This window comes from Dendropsophus ebraccatus, chromosome 1, assembly GCF_027789765.1.
Source record: "Dendropsophus ebraccatus isolate aDenEbr1 chromosome 1, aDenEbr1.pat, whole genome shotgun sequence".
NCBI lineage: Eukaryota > Metazoa > Chordata > Amphibia > Anura > Hylidae > Dendropsophus > Dendropsophus ebraccatus.
The window spans coordinates 150,164,690-150,180,907 of record NC_091454.1 but is presented as its reverse complement, the minus strand read 5'-3'; the positions used below and the strand labels follow the sequence as shown (position 1 = coordinate 150,180,907).

At 39.6% G+C, this 16,218-nt stretch overlaps 1 protein-coding gene across 1 annotated transcript in view; it reads left to right on the top strand.

The window, feature by feature from the left end:
- The first annotated feature begins 3,399 nt into the window (after window positions 1-3,399).
- FOXB1 (forkhead box B1) overlaps window positions 3,400-16,218 on the top strand; it is a 51,695-nt gene continuing 38,876 nt past the window's right edge. The window contains exon 1 of the mRNA XM_069956536.1: window positions 3,400-3,489. The gene's annotated coding sequence lies outside the window, so the exon portion shown is untranslated. The remainder of the gene's footprint in view (window positions 3,490-16,218) is intronic.

The window sequence follows — 16,218 nt, the reverse complement described above, 5'->3', positions numbered from 1 at the left end:
CACTCACTATATGCACAGTATACAGGGATGTCACTCACTATATGCACAGTATACAGGGATGTCACTCACTATATGCACAGTATACAGGGAGGTCACTCACTATATGCACAGTATACAGGGAGGTCACTCACTATATGCACAGTATACAGGGATGTCACTCAGTATATGCACAGTATACACGGATGCCTCTCACTATATGCACAGTATACACGGATGCCTCTCACTATATGCACAGTATACAGGGATGACACTCACTATATGCACAGTATACACGGATCCCTCTCACTATATGCACAGTATACAGGGATGTCACTCACTATACGCACAGTATACAGGGATGTCACTCAGTATATGCACAGTATACAGGGATGTCACTCACTATATGCACAGTGTACACGGATGCCTCTCACTATATGCACAGTATACAGGGAGGTCACTCACTATATGCACAGTATACAGGGAGGTCACTCACTATATGCACAGTATACAGGGATGTCACTTACTATATGCACAGAATAAAGGGATGTCACTCACTATATGCACAGAATACAGGGATGTCACTCACTATATGCACAGTATACACGGATGCCTCTCACTATATGCACAGTATACAGGGAGGTCACTCACTATATGGACAGTATACAGGGAGGTCACTCACTATATGCACAGTATACAGGGAGGTCACTCACTATACACACAGTATACAGGGATGTCACTATATGCACAGTATACAGGGAAGTCACTCAGTCTATGCACAGTATACAGGGAGGTCACTCACTATATGCACAGTATTCAGGGAGGTCACTCACTATATGCACAGTATACAGGCAGGGCTGTATTAACAGCTGCTGCTGCCCTAGGCACTAAACCTGAAGACGCCCCATCTTCACGCACCTATTAGCGATGCCAGACCTGACCAATACCACCATACCCCCCACCCCCTGGAAAAGACACCAGATTTACTTGCAAGTCTGAAGGGAGGAGGGAAACTAAAAAAATAAAAACAAAAAAAATAGTTTTTTCTGTCCCCCTGCTCCCTGGTGCTGCCCCCCTGCAAGGTGCTGCCCTAGGCACCGGACCACGGGTGCCTAGTGGTAAATACAGCCCTGTATACAGGGAGATCACTCACTATATGCACAGTATACAGGGATGTCACTCACTATATGCACAGTATACAGGGAGGTCACTCACTATATGTACAGTATACAGGGAGGTCACTCAGTCTATGCACAGTATACAGGGATGTCACTCACTATATGCACAGTATACAGGGAGGTCACTCACTATATGCACAGTATACAGGGAGGTCACTCACTATATGCACAGTTTACAGGGAGGTCACTCACTGTGTAGCCAGCCCCTACATATTTTCCTCCCCTGATAGTATAGCCATAACATATTATCCCCCCCAGTGTAGCCCCCCACATAGTATAGGTCCCTGTGCAGCCAGCCCCCACATAGTATAGCCACACCATATTATCCCCCCTGAAGCCCCCCACACAGTAAAAGCATCCCTCTGTAGCCCCCTACATGGCCTTTTCCCCCTGTACAGACCCCACATTGTAAACAACCCCCTCTGTAACCCCATGTTATAGGCCCCAAGTGAAGCTCTCACTGTGTAGGAGCATTCATGTTAAAAAAACAAAACAAAAGTATACTCACCTCTGCTGGATCCAGCAGGTCCTCTCTGTTCCGGTGCTGTTAGCTGCTTACATATTCCGTTACCGGCAGCCCGATGCAGACCGGCCCCGGAGGCTCACAGCTCCATCCCCGCGGCGCCTGCATCTCTCTCCTCTCCTGCTCGGGCGGGCAGCAACGGATGACGTCACAAGTCTGCCAACGAGCAGGAGGGGAGAGAGATGCTGTGAGCCTCCGGGGCCGGTCTGCATTGGGCTGCCGGTAACGGAATATGTAAGCAGCTAACAGCACCGGACCAGAGAGGAACAGAGAGGACCTGCTGGATCCAGCAGAGGTGAGTATACTTTTGTTTTTTTGTTTTTAACATTAGAGGAGCTGTGAGCCTCCGGGGCCGGTCTGCATCGGGCTGCCGGTAACGGAATATGTAAGCAGCTAACGGCGGCAGATGCAGGGTGATTGTGACCTCTAGGGGGGCTGAGGGCTGGGGGGTGTGAGTGCGTGGTGGTTAACTTAGGAGCCGGGCTGGTCGCCGGCCCTCCGACTGATAATCTGAGCAGCCCAGCGGGCATTTGCCCGGCCTGCCAGATTATCAGTCCAGGCCTGATTCTGACCCAGAAAGTCTCACTCACCTTCCAAATCATAGCAGATCCACTTCAGGCTGGGGCTTACATCAGGGGACAGGACTGTGGAGGTAATCTCTCCATAGCTGTAACCCCTCTCTCCTCAGAGAGCAGTGCTATACTGTGCCCACATCTGCCCTGCTTATTACTTCATGCAATCTCGGTCAGCACTGATGTTTTTCATCCTCTCCATATCTGCCATAATGTGCCTGCACTCACTCTCAGCTATACACATTGCCACTATAATGTGCCTGCACTCACACTCTATACTCACTGCTATACACACTGCTATACACTGTCACTGTCTTCCTGCTCAGCTGTTATTCTCACTTCCTGATTGGTCCATGTTGAACACCCCCCCTTCCCCATTGCTGTCATGTGACCACACAGACCTCTGACAGCAGCCCTGCTGTTTTATTCTAGCCTGTTGTACTACGCTACTGCATTATGTGGAATTGCATCTCCATCCTGTATGTACAAAATGCTGCTGTTTTCAGGTTTATTCAGTTACTTTACATTTTACTCCACATGCTGATTGCTATACTGTACAGTAACTTATAATATAACATATTCTGCTGTTTCTCATTGTTTGTTACATCTGTTCTACAAGTTATTCAGAATTAAAAAATATATATATATATTTTTGGGCTGTGGAACCAATTGTAGGCATTTCAATGATTTCTTATGGGAGAATTTGCTTTGGTTTAGGAGTGGATTTGGATTACAAGCATGGGCCCGGAATGAATTATGCTCTTAATCTATATATATATATATATATTTTTTTTTTTTTTTTTGCTGGAATACCCCTTTGAGTGGTGATATTTTATGTGAGAACATACAGCTGCCTGCATAGAATTTTTTTTTTTTTATACAAATAAACTATGCAACCTACTGGTTTATCTTACTTAGATCCAGTCCATAATAAAGGAGACAGAATAAAACTGTACAAAAATCAGTAGAAAATTTAAAAGAAGAAAAGTATAACAAAAAAAAAAACAAAGAAAGTTGTTTGCTATCAGAGTTATGCAACAAGTATGAGGGATCAGGGTGGGCGTCAGGTGCATGTGAATCATTGGGCCGCTGTCTCCTCCACCCACGGCATGACAAGTGTAGAGCACAATTATGCTTATTTACATGATCTCCCAAAGTCCAGTGAGCCCTGGCAGCTCTTCAGATTTGTCTAATGCTTATGGCAAAGCTGCTTGGGACACACATTATACAGAACATGAAAGTAAGTTTTAAGTTCCACTTGTTTGTTTAAAACCTTACGTTACATTTTGTCGGTGAAAAACTATTTACATTCTCTATACGGTGTACTACAGTGTTGTTAACAGAAAAGGTGTCTCTGAAATTCTTAAAGCTGGAAAACGGTGGAAACTTTCTCACATGCTTCTCTATTTTAGTTACCAAGTTGAGATCTCAGTCACAGCAGCACGTGCATAAGTACATACTCGTCCATACAGTACTGGGAATAGATGTATTATCTTTAATGTGTGTAGTATATCTATGTGCTGTCAACTTTCAGAATCCTAAGAAACCTTCTACTTGTTATGTAGCATCATCTATTTAAAATCTCTTTGAAAAAATATATTACTATAAAAAGTAAATAGAGGAATTATATTTTATCTGACCATAATCCAGAAAATACGTTTAAACAAAAAACTCCATGAAGATTTTAGTACGGTTTGTGAATAGAGCTAAAGGACAACAGCTTCTCTTCCATATTCTTATGAAAGGAGAGCACAGCTCTATTTGGCTGCTATTCATTGAGCAGCTGATTCTAAATCACATTAAACTGTTTCTCTAAATGGAGAGAGAAGTACACAATGTTTTTATGGTGTTTAACAAAGCCTGAGTTATGATTAAACTGTGTATATAGTGGTGACATTGAAGTAGCTCTATGTGGGACACATCATAATTAGCACATAAAGGTTTGGGCTGAAGCCAGGACCCTCTCCTCTCTGATTTATTAGTGTTGAAAGACAAAGGAAAGATTCCCCTGGGAGGGAGGAAAGTAAGTGATTGTGCACACGGGATGGTAAAAATCTATCAATTTCTGCATCTTTTGCTGTCATCTCTTTTCACATTAGGATGTTAGGTAAAGACAATGTAATCCATTGTACTGTCAGTAAACATCTAATAATGGAAATGATGTGGCAAATGGACACTTTTACTAAATGGCAAAAACAAGATTTTTTTAACATATTATTTGGCTAAATAACTATACTTTATTATCTTGATGAGTTTTTCTAAACTAACTACAACTACAACACACATATGATTAGGGCCGGTTTCACACGCTGTATGACACTGGCCGTTCTGTGACTCGGCCATGTCACAGAGCGGCCGGTATCAGTGAAGATCTTCCCGGCCGGTACAGCAGTACTGGCAGGAGGAACGTCGTTTGTGCTGAATTGGGATGTGGGCGCATCTGTGTGTGCCCGCATCCCAATTCACCATAGCACACAATGGGAAGTGCGGCCGGAGCTGCACTTTCCATTGTGTGAACTGACAGTTCTGTACGTTCGTTATTCAATGAATAGCGGCTGCACAAAACGGACATGTCAGTTTTCCTTGTGGCCGCTAGGGATCCCGTCCGGAGCGTATACAAAGTGTATTCACTTTGTTTGGGATTCCATTGACTGCGGTGCAACATAAATTTTCTATTTATCACAGCCGTCATTGCAAATCGTCAACAACACAGTGATTAATAGAAAATCTACATTGTGTGAACATGGACTAAAAGTATTTGGATGTTGCTCTGAAAGTGGAAAGTGCCCTCTAGGTTTTAACTTTTCATCCCTCTCCTGCATATGGAAGTTGGATTTAGCTGCACTAAGGGTCACCAAAATAATAAACAGTCCCAGTGTTGGTAGTGGCTGGCCAGATGGGCCAGACAGCCCTAGTGCCAAACACCAGCCAACAGACAGGAATCTATTGCTGGCATGTGTATAAAGCTGGTTGCCAGATAACAGAGTCTGGTACAAGCAGATGTGTTGGTGTCGGGTGACTGAGGTATTGGAGTCAGGTGTAGGCAGAAGAGTCATGGCTGGAGCACAGGTTTAGGGTCAGCACATCAGGTCAAGCAGAGGCTATGTCAGGGGATCAGGCACAAGTCAAGCATAGAGTATTGGGTTAGATTCAGCAACAGCACACCTCCATTCAGGCACAGTTTATATCAGATATCAGATATAGGTGGAGGATGCAGTTGCCTTATTTGTCTAGGGCAGGTGCATAGCTATGATTCATGGGCCCCATAGCAAAAAAAAAAAAAAAAAGGTACAGGGCCTCATAGACACCCCCCCCCCCACACACACACACAAACACACACATACTCACCCAGCATTCATTTGTTTTCTCAGCCCCCTAATGCGCAAGTGACATTGCTTGTGCGCCGGGGAGCTGGGAGCCTGAATACTGGGGGACTGCGCTGGGCTGGGTGAGTATGTGTATAAATACCAATGCATATACCAATGTATAAAATCAATGCATATTATAAATGTAAATATTGGAAGGAAACTTACAGGGAATCTATTATCAAATGTAAAGCTATAGAACTTTTAGTATCTTCTAATAGATAGTTATGATAGCCGTTCTTAAATAAATAAGTGCAAAAAATGTTCCAGTCCAAACTGCTGATTTTTGGGCAAATCCCATGCCATAAAAATATAAACAATAAATAATTAAAAAATTGGTCAAAAATTCACATATAGGCTATGTTCACATAACATTTTTTTCAGCTCTGTTTAAAATGACGTCCATTATTTTGAGTCTAAAATAACGGACGTTTTTTAGCAGTCTGTCCTCAACTTAGTGCAATGACTGGTGTTGGCACATTATTCTAGTTTGAGGTTCCTAATTGCCCTTTGGATGTGTCTTAATTTGAAAGTCCATTGAAGTCAATAGAAAAAACGGAGAAAGAACGGTGACAAAAGAAGAACTGTGTGTGAACAACTAATAAAAAACGTCCTCTGTTTGCAAAAGATGTCCAAAAATAATGTTCATGTTCATTATTTTGACGTCCGCGGCAAAAATTGTGTGCATTGGACGTCCATCCTCCCATTGACTTCAATGCATTGCCATTGCAGTCAGTTAAATCGCGGCAAAAACTGACGTTTTTTTTTTAATAGCGAAATCGGAAGTTTTTTCTCCATTTTTGATGTTGTGTGAACATAGCCATACACAAACATGGTATGAAAAACTGCAGATTACGGCACAAATAATGAGGCCTCACACCCCCCCATTGACTTAAAATTTATAGAAGTCATAAAAAGGCAAGTACATTCTTTTTTTATTTTATTTATTTTTTAAAAGTAGTACAATAAAAGGTACGTAAAAAGGGTAATGTTGTAATCATACTGACCTGAACTAAATAGATAACATGTCAGTTTTACTCTATTGTGAACTATGTAGAAACAAAAACTTGTATAGCTGAGTAACTTTTCCATGCAGACATAAAACAAACCCAGAAAATGTTAGACAGATAGCAAAACTCTATTTTTTCTCTAGGTTGTAAAAAAAAAAATCTGAAGAACAACAGATTTTAAACTAAAATTCTGGCATACAAATGTTTAATTATTCCCCCAATGTATATGTAGAGTGCAATGTGTTTTTTTGTTCATGTTTTTCCTACTTGCAATAAGATTAATTTCTCCTTTTCCTTTATCTTTCCTGAGAATTGGTCAGGAAGACCTGGGCAATTATGAATACTTTTCAGTAATTTGTAGCTCCAAGTATACCAGAGCCTAGTCGAGAGAAGTGGGGGCTCAGTTGCTTCTCACCTTACTTAAACTTTGTTGGTTAAAACTAGACTATACATAGGGCACAGAGGGACTCAACTTCTATATGGTTGTACAAAGAGTCCCAACCGATTCTAAAAAGGAATTATTTACTAAAGAATGGTCCCCAAGGTAACAAGACACTTAGTGCCAGTTGGAGTCTTGTTATATGTAGCTGCGTCTAAATCTGGGCTGGTTCTTCAGTTGGCACAGTACTTATATCTTGTGGGGCCCACGAATGAGATAATCTAGTAAGGCAATGCCATCACTGGCCCATTGGGAGATTATTCATTTATTGGCTATGAGGTGATCTTGAGAATACATTTAATGTTCTATTGCAACCTTTTTAAGATATATAATATACAGGGCAATTCAAAAAACATGGTTCAAAATTATAGCATCAGTGTTCTTTCTTGGGAGAACATTACACAAATTTAATAACATGAAAAGACACACTCTTCAAGTTTTATCTATGCACTTCAAACTGCAAGGGATCACCATTGGTCTAGGTGGTAATCCAGGTCTGTCCAGCCTTGTGCCCTCGGATATTGACTACTCTGTTTCAGTAATGCATTGTTCTAGGTGGTTCTGATGCTGTGGCTGGCTGGGAGGGGTAACTAGGTGGAAACCTTGATGTAGTCTCCCGGGAAAATCATTGGGATCATGGAGACCAGCACAACCTTGATCATTTTTGTTTAGACATCACTGATCCAACATTCTGGAGTTTCATTCCAGTATCGGTAAACATCCATATGGAATTGCGGAGGTGCACTATCCTATTATGTGTGGTAGCTCTTACTCAGTCTGTGGTATAACCCATTACTTTAACATGACCAGATAGGAGACAGGATTGGCCAATGACAGGATTCTGAGCAGAAAAGAAGGGACCATGGACTTTAGGTGAGACCCGTATGTGCTAGATAACTACACAGAAAATGGTCAACAAATTTATCCTCTTCCAATCAGCTCTGCAGGTCAATTTACTAAATGTATTCTGAAAGTTCCACTGTACTGTCACAATAGATCTCGTTGTTGCAAATTCCAACAGGCATAAGGCTCTTTTATGCTTCCATATAACCATCTTATGTCACACTACAATTAAAATTTGGCTCTTGAAAATGGAAGCTGTGTTGTGATTAGTTGTTATGGGTAACTACTAACTAAGTCAGTTTTGAAGTGATTTTCAGTCACTAGCCATTTACCGCTGATGATACTTTAACTATAGACTTTAAAAAATAAATAAATAAATAAATAATCCTGTACAATGGATACCTAAATAGCAGGACAATTGCTTAATCTAGTCCTTTTTCTATTATTCTTATTGATAATATGGTCTATAAAGAGCAGAGGGCAAAGATTTCCATAACATTAAATAAAAATACGTAATTTTGAGGTTAAAGTATTTTAAATGTAAAAATGCACTCCATTGAAGTCAAGAGGAAACTGACGGCAGTATAGGATAACGGATATAATTGATTACGACTAGAGATGAGCAAACCTCGAGCATGCTCAAGTCCATCCGAAGTTGATCGTTCAGCATTTGATTAACGGGGCTGCTGAAGTTGGATAAAGCTCTAAGGTTGTCTGGAAAACATGGATACAGCCAATGACTATATCCATGTTTTCCACATAGCCTTAGGGCTTTATCCAACTTCAGCAGCCACCGCTAATCAAATGCCAAACGATCGGGTTCGGATGGACTCAAGCATGCTCGAGGTTTGCTCATCTCTAATTAGGACCATCCAATTATTGATCATGGTCATTATTTACAACCTGATTTTGTAGAATACAGACTTTTTTTTTTAAATCTCTTTGTTTTATTTATAGGGAAACATTAAAAATGCGGTCATAATGGTGTAATTTTACCATTAATCATGGGCAGCTTTATGTCGCTATGAAGTCCTAGACTATTCCCACTATCCGTATAACAAGGAACCTACAGACGGGGAACCCCTCTTTCCCCGCTTAGTCTGTGTTTAAGAAACAAGGGAATAAGCTCTAAAGCTAAGGATTTTAGTACTGGTAGCAGCAATGTTATGTGAACGAGTTAATACATATGGGACAGCTACTGCAGATTTTACCATAACTTATAAATACATTTTACTGTATACTGTAAATTGTATAAATTGTACATGCACAAATATAGCACAAATTAAAGCGTAACTATAAAATATTTTGACCTTTCAGTTTTAGTTAGCTTAGGGCATGATAAGAATTTTTGCAATATACATTAATAACCTAAAATGAACAGTTTTTTAAATACATAAGGCTGATTGTCCCCTTAAAGCTCTTTCTGCCTCTGAGTTATTTCTGCATTCCTGCTGGACACACCCCTCCCTGGAGATCTGTACCTAGTGTACGGACTCTGACAGCAGCATCAGATAACAGGCCTGACAGAAACATAAACAAAACCTCCTCCCCCCTCCTAGCAGCACGTTCTCCCCCCTCCCCTCACAGAGATCACATAGCAGAGCTGAGGGTGTTGTGTGAGGAGCAGCGCAGGGGAGGAGATGGATGGAGGGACAAGTACCCAGTGCTTCAGCCAGGGGGGACATCCCAGCCATGACTCCAACGTACTGCATGAGGGAGAGTGGGTGAGTCACTGAGGGGAGGACTACAAGTCCCAGCACAACACAGGTGTAGTCCTTCCATAGTACATATAACATTCACTATCAGATGTCTGCAGCAGGTGCTCCTACCTCCATGGCTGACATTATCCTACAGTGTTATGAGAGTAGATGACTATATCTAATCCCACTGTGTGTGATACCATCTGCTGGGGCTCTGTATCTAATCTTACATTGTGATACTGTATGCTGGGGCTGTATCTAATCCCACTGTGTGTGATATTATCTGCTGTGGCTCTATCTGATCCCACTGCCCACTGTGTGTGATAAATCTGCTAAGGTGCTGGTCAGTGAATGGAGGGACTCAGCCAGGAGATGAGGGATAGGCCACGCCCACTTTCTCTTAGCCAGATGAAAAATTCATTTATTCTTCTAAACCAAACAACTGGGGATATCTCAGCAAGCGCACAAGTTTAGGGCTCTTTTTAAAGGGTAACACATGGGCTTTTTATTTGAGGAATATCATTTTTTGGCTACTGAAATTATAGGTACGCTTTAAGTTTATTATACCGTATACATGTAAGCCTTGAACTAGAATAAAAATAAATTCCTTACAAACAAAACAAAACATATGTAAACATAATTTTCTTTACAAAAAAAACAAACAAAAAAAACCCCAGAATGCTCTATTTATCAGGTGGGAATCACCAAGTCTTATAAAGTTAAATATAGTAGCTCTCCTTTTAATGTCACATATATTTCATTGTATTTTTGTATATAGTATATTTTCATATTTCCTATTTTGTTATATTTTATACTACAGCTAGCCAGGTGCCCTTTATTGAGGCTTCAGACTTTTCTTCTTAAGCATGTTATATGTGGAATACATTACTTTAATTAAGTCTAGGGCGATTTACTTTCCTCTGAGATCCATTTCACTGAGCAATTAGGGACCTATTGATAGTAGTACATATGAATATTCAGAACGGTGTCAATTAATTAGCAGACAGAGGAATCTCATTAGAAGTACTCCAACTCTTTACAGCTAAACAGAATTAGAGGTGCTTTTGCCAGTGCTTCGGATTAGTGAATGTTTCACCGTGCACTCATTTACTTTCATTACAAGATTACTTACAATGCCCTTTCATTATCAATTAAAACTGCAATACTCTTTTAACAATATACTTCTTAACAATATTGAAAATTACAGCCTTGTTTGATCAGAAGATGCCATGAAGCAGTCACAAGTGTTCTGCAAAGAAGGCTTTCCAATTCCTGTTCCTCACATTGCATACCTATTTTCTGCATGAATTACATTTTCTGTTTCAATAAACATTAAGCGTAAAGAACAACACGTCACACGAATTGGAGGCATAACAAAAGGCAAATTACAGCATAGAATGTCAGATAACATTCAAAGTAGAATCAATACAAGAGGATCATGAAAATCACATATACAAATTGTAATAGCGGATCAATAATAAAACATGACATTATATCAACTATCGAAGAACGTTGGTAAGTAAAGATTAAGCAAATAATATATGGCATTCATTTTAACAACATATAGTTAAAGATAATGACCTAATGAAACTTAATGATATTTGAGCCTTTCAAATCACCCACTTTGTACTTTGTAACTTTGGTACAGTATGTCAATTAGAAACATAAAAGACTGCCAGCAAAAAAAGATTACCTAGTCAACCTTGTCTGCTCTGTTAAGGCCCTGTTACACAAAACGATTATTGGCCGTATTCTTGTGTAATAGAAGCCCAGTTAAACAGGAGCGGCGGCATCAGAACGGACTGCTCAAACGTTCTAGCGATTACCCGGGCAGCCCCCACACAGCTCCCCGACCCCCCCCCCCCCCCCGGCTCTTACCCGTTTGCTGCCTGTGCATGTAATAGCAACGGCAGAAAGCGGAGTATGCAGTATTGGCTGCAGGAACATGCTGAACACCGCCCAGTATCCAGCAGTATAACACCATCTGTTGCTATGCAACGGATGATGTTATACCTAGTGTGAACATAGCCTTAGGATCAGTTACTGTAGATTTACCTACCTTATCTGCTAGAAGTTTATTGCAAGTATCTACTACTCTTTCAGTAATATTTCCTCATGTTGTTTCTAAACTTTTCCCCAACTAACCTTAGACGGTGCTTTATTGTTCTTGTGGTTTTTTTTTTAATGAAAAACACTTCCCTTTTGAACCTCATTAAGTCATTTAATATATTTAAGGGTTTTGATCATGAGAAAACATAAACTGATGATATTTATAACTAGTTACTCTCTTCTTAATGACATCTTCTAACAAAGGAACACAAGGGGGAGATTTATCAAGACTGGCGTAGCTAGCGTTACGGCTGGCATAACATTGGGGCACAACATTGACAAATCTCCCCCATGAAGTCTAACAGTGTTGAAAAGTTGAGGTGCAATAGATTACTACTCTGCAAGGTTTGGGAATAGTCTCTATACTGAGTAGTCCTTTGAATGTAGTAGAAAAATACACCCTACTTGGGGTTAGCTATCCCTCTAAAGCAGGGAGGGGGAATCTTTGCAACAGCTGGAGGGCCGATGGTTCCCCATCCCTGCTCTAAAGCACCCAACTTAGAAGTGTATTGCATACATGCCCCATTTATTTTATTGGGAAATGGGTTATTGGCATGTCATACAGCATGGATAACGCCACTACTACTACTACTTCTACTACTACTAATAATAGCAGCTCTCATTACCATTTTATGCATCCAATATAAAAGCAACAAAAAGACTTTTTCTTTTTATAATATTGTCCGTTACCACATTATATTTGACCTCAGTAGAATGCATTGAAGTTAATGGAATGAGGGCTGCCCAATGCAAACAGTGTATAAAATAACAGACTTTGTTTGCGCAGATGTCAAATTAATATTCATGACAATTATTTGCAGAATTTACAACAGATGTTATTTTTAGTTGTTCACACACTTTTTTTTTGGTCCTTTCACCGTTTTTATTGGACCTTCAAAAAAGAACCACACCCAAAAGAGCCTGAACTAGAATATTGTACTAATAACTGTCAATGTAATCATGGGTGCTCAAAACACGAAATGACTGATGTCATTTTGGAACTCAAAATGATGGACGTCACTTAAAAAAAAAAAAAAATTAAAAAACATCATGTGAACATAGCCTTAATGTATATGGTATAAGAATTTCCCAAATGCTAAACAGAGGAAATTTTAATATGAACACACCACTAGAGGTAAGTACTGTGGGGTAATTAGAAGAGTAATCGGAAAGCCAGGGCCAAGTAATGGAGAATAGCGAACATGGGTTTGCAGTAAGGCAAGTCATGGTGAAACAGTGTGCAGAATAAGTGCATGTCCAATTTTTTTTTTTTTTTTCAGTCCAAGCACCACACAAATGCCCTGACAGTGGAATCATGTGGGTTTCCCTATACACTAGACTGAGTTCACATACTTTGCCTATTGCAGATCAGCTATTGTGAACATTACGCAGACATAAATTACAGATGTATGCAGGAAGCCTAACATTAAAAGGCTTATCCATTGCTACAAATACATTGCCACTTTCTTCCAGAGACGGAACCACTCTTGTCTCCAGTTTGGATGCAGGTTCTATAACTCAGTTCTATTGAAATGAATGAAGCTTAATTGCAAACCACATCTGATCTGGAGACAAGAGTGGTGCTGTCTCTGAAAGAAAGTGGCCATGTTTTTCTAACACTGGATAACCACTTTAACGAGTAAGAATAGGGAGTAAACCAAGATAGCTGACACAGTAGCTCCCTCAAATAGTGTGCCTTTAAGTTGGCTGGACAGTTGGACACACTGTATACCTCACCACCTTGCCACAAGATTCAGTGCGATGGTGGGTGGTAGGTGCATTACTGGACCTTTGGTAAGTGTATTACCATTTCTATGTGCCAAGAGATATACAAACACTTGTTTATATGTGCTTTATTGTATTTCACCCAAATATGATTTAAATACAATAGATTTTCCTATGTTGGTTTTTACTTGACTCCTAAATAATCAACTTTTTCATTTAGCAGACAATAACTTGTATAACTAGGGGCAGTAAGGAAAATGCAGAGACGTTGGTAATTAATCAATGCGCTTCCTAAGCATTATCTTATTTAACTATTTCACTGTCGATAGGTACACTTGTCTAAATATCCTAAGGATATTGTTTTCTTAAAAACACACACAGTTTCCCTATGAAAATGTTTAATATTAATTATTCATTTTGATGGGAAAAAAAACTCATATTGCAAAGTCACCTAATTCAGCTGAAATAAAGCTAATTAAAATATTATTTAATATGTGAATTGAATTAAAGTCGTATGCAAATATCGTTTTTTTTTAAAAAGGAAAAGCATGTTAAACGCTATTTGAAAAGTCACTTTTATTTGAACAATAACAGAGGAATTCTCCCCAAAAGGTTAGAAAGATAAATATTAAATCTGCTTTCACAAAGGGAGCTGCAAAACAGATATGAAATTAATATGCATGCAAAATTAATTAGCAGCATTTCATGACATCAAAACAAGTACCTGGGATACTAAATACCTTCTGGGCATTTTAAGCATATGCTAGAAATATAGTTTAATTGACTAATTACATAAATTAGGCATTAACTTTGCCACACATCAACTGTAAAACGTATCTTAATTAATTCTGAATATATTACAGATCTAATGACAAGATGGGTTCAACCTATAATATAGACGGGGAATGTTCAAATTTGGTTGATGGAAGAAACCCCATATTAAAATAAACATAACAAGGTATAAAATGCCTCTTTTGGCTAAAGTTTTTTTTGTCTAACATATAGAGAAAACCTCATTAAAATCAATTACACATATGAAGATTAATTAGTGTCTTCTACATTTACTCCGAGTGATTGATGGGGTGTTTATTATGGTGAACCTCATTGTTTATTACATTTATCATGTTTTTGCTGTTTTTCTTATGGTGAAGGAAGTGTTTGTTGTTCTTTTTAAAAAACAGAATATTAGCGAATATGTAGGAGTAGTGTGTACTTATCTAGTGCTTCTCATTTTCATAATTTATCTTTATAATACATACAGTATCTTATAATTCTAGTATTAGGGTAAATTCACACGGGCATCTCGCATAAGAAATCCGCAGCTAAACAGCAACTAATCCGCAGCTAATCCGCAATACACATATTAATAATAATAAGAATAATATGTGTATTGCGGATTAGCTGCGGTTTTGCTGCGGATTTCTTGTGCGAGACGCCCGTGTGAATTTACCCTTAGACTGTACTCACACTGTGTATAAACAACGGTCGTTGTTTGACATGGCCGTTTTTTTGCTGACAAGTCAATTATTTGTGCGGCCATAGGAGAACAACGGACTTTGTTCAATACAGTGTGTGAACAACAACCGTTGTTCCCACAGAGTGCAATGCAGTTCATTATTTTAAGACAAGAATGGCCATTGTTTTAATCACCAACAACGATCGTTCTTGTCTTAAAAAATACGCTGTGTGAAAAAGGCCTTAACCTGTCTAGCTTTACGCTTTATTATAAAGTGTCTGGTGCCTGGATTTGCAAAAAGTTGAAATTGTCATTTGCATGGAAGGATTCGTCAGTGAATGGAGAGCTGTGGTAAATTGTTGAAAGAATAAGAAAAGAGATGATATATATATATATAGTAGTCTACAAGATAGAAGGGAAAGGAGGGGACATGATTGATAATTTTAAATGTAACAAGGTTCAGGAGTGAAGTGTTTTTAATACGAAACTGAACAAAAGAACAAGGGCACACTCTGAGGTTAGTTAAGAGAGAACATGAAAACACACACATTACTGAAAGATTAGCAGATGCTTGGAACAAACTTTCAGCAAATGGTTAGTAAATTTACAATAACTGAATACAGTCTACTGAAGTCCAAAACTAAAACGATATCCACAGCTCCTTTAAAATGTAGAATCTTTATTTGGCGTCCAACATCGAACAATAACAGACAAATGTAGTTAAAACAAGCGCCGACGCGTTGCAGATCTGCCATGATTAAGGAGTGCACCTCCGCAACGTGTCGGTGCTTGTTTTAACTACGTTTGTCTGTTATCGTTCAATGTTGGACGCCAAATAAAGATTCTACATTTTAAAGAAGCTATGGATATCGTGTTCGTTTTGGAATCCATACGAGTTACGGCTTGCAATATACAGCATCACATGTGCTCCTATTACGGTAAACTAAAGCCACACTATGGACACTACAGTGGGATGGTGAGCTGACACCGACACTACTACCTAACCAGTCTACTGAAGTACCTGGTTTCTGCTGACAATCTTCTTTATATGCCTATGGAGGACACTAGAGGCCGGGGCATGGTCACATGCTCCTCCATGTCGGCCATGTATGGGCCAGGTATGATCATATATGATCTTATAATTCTTCTACATGGACAGATTTGTCAGCCGCAGACGGCCACAAACAAGCTCCGAACAGCAAGATTGGAGCTTGTTTGCACAGCCTTTGCAGTAACCTTGGGTTGCTAGGTAGTAACAGCAGTGGGCTATGTGTTGGTGTTTTGATTGGGCACTTGTCACAGTGGTCAAGAGTGGTGATGCC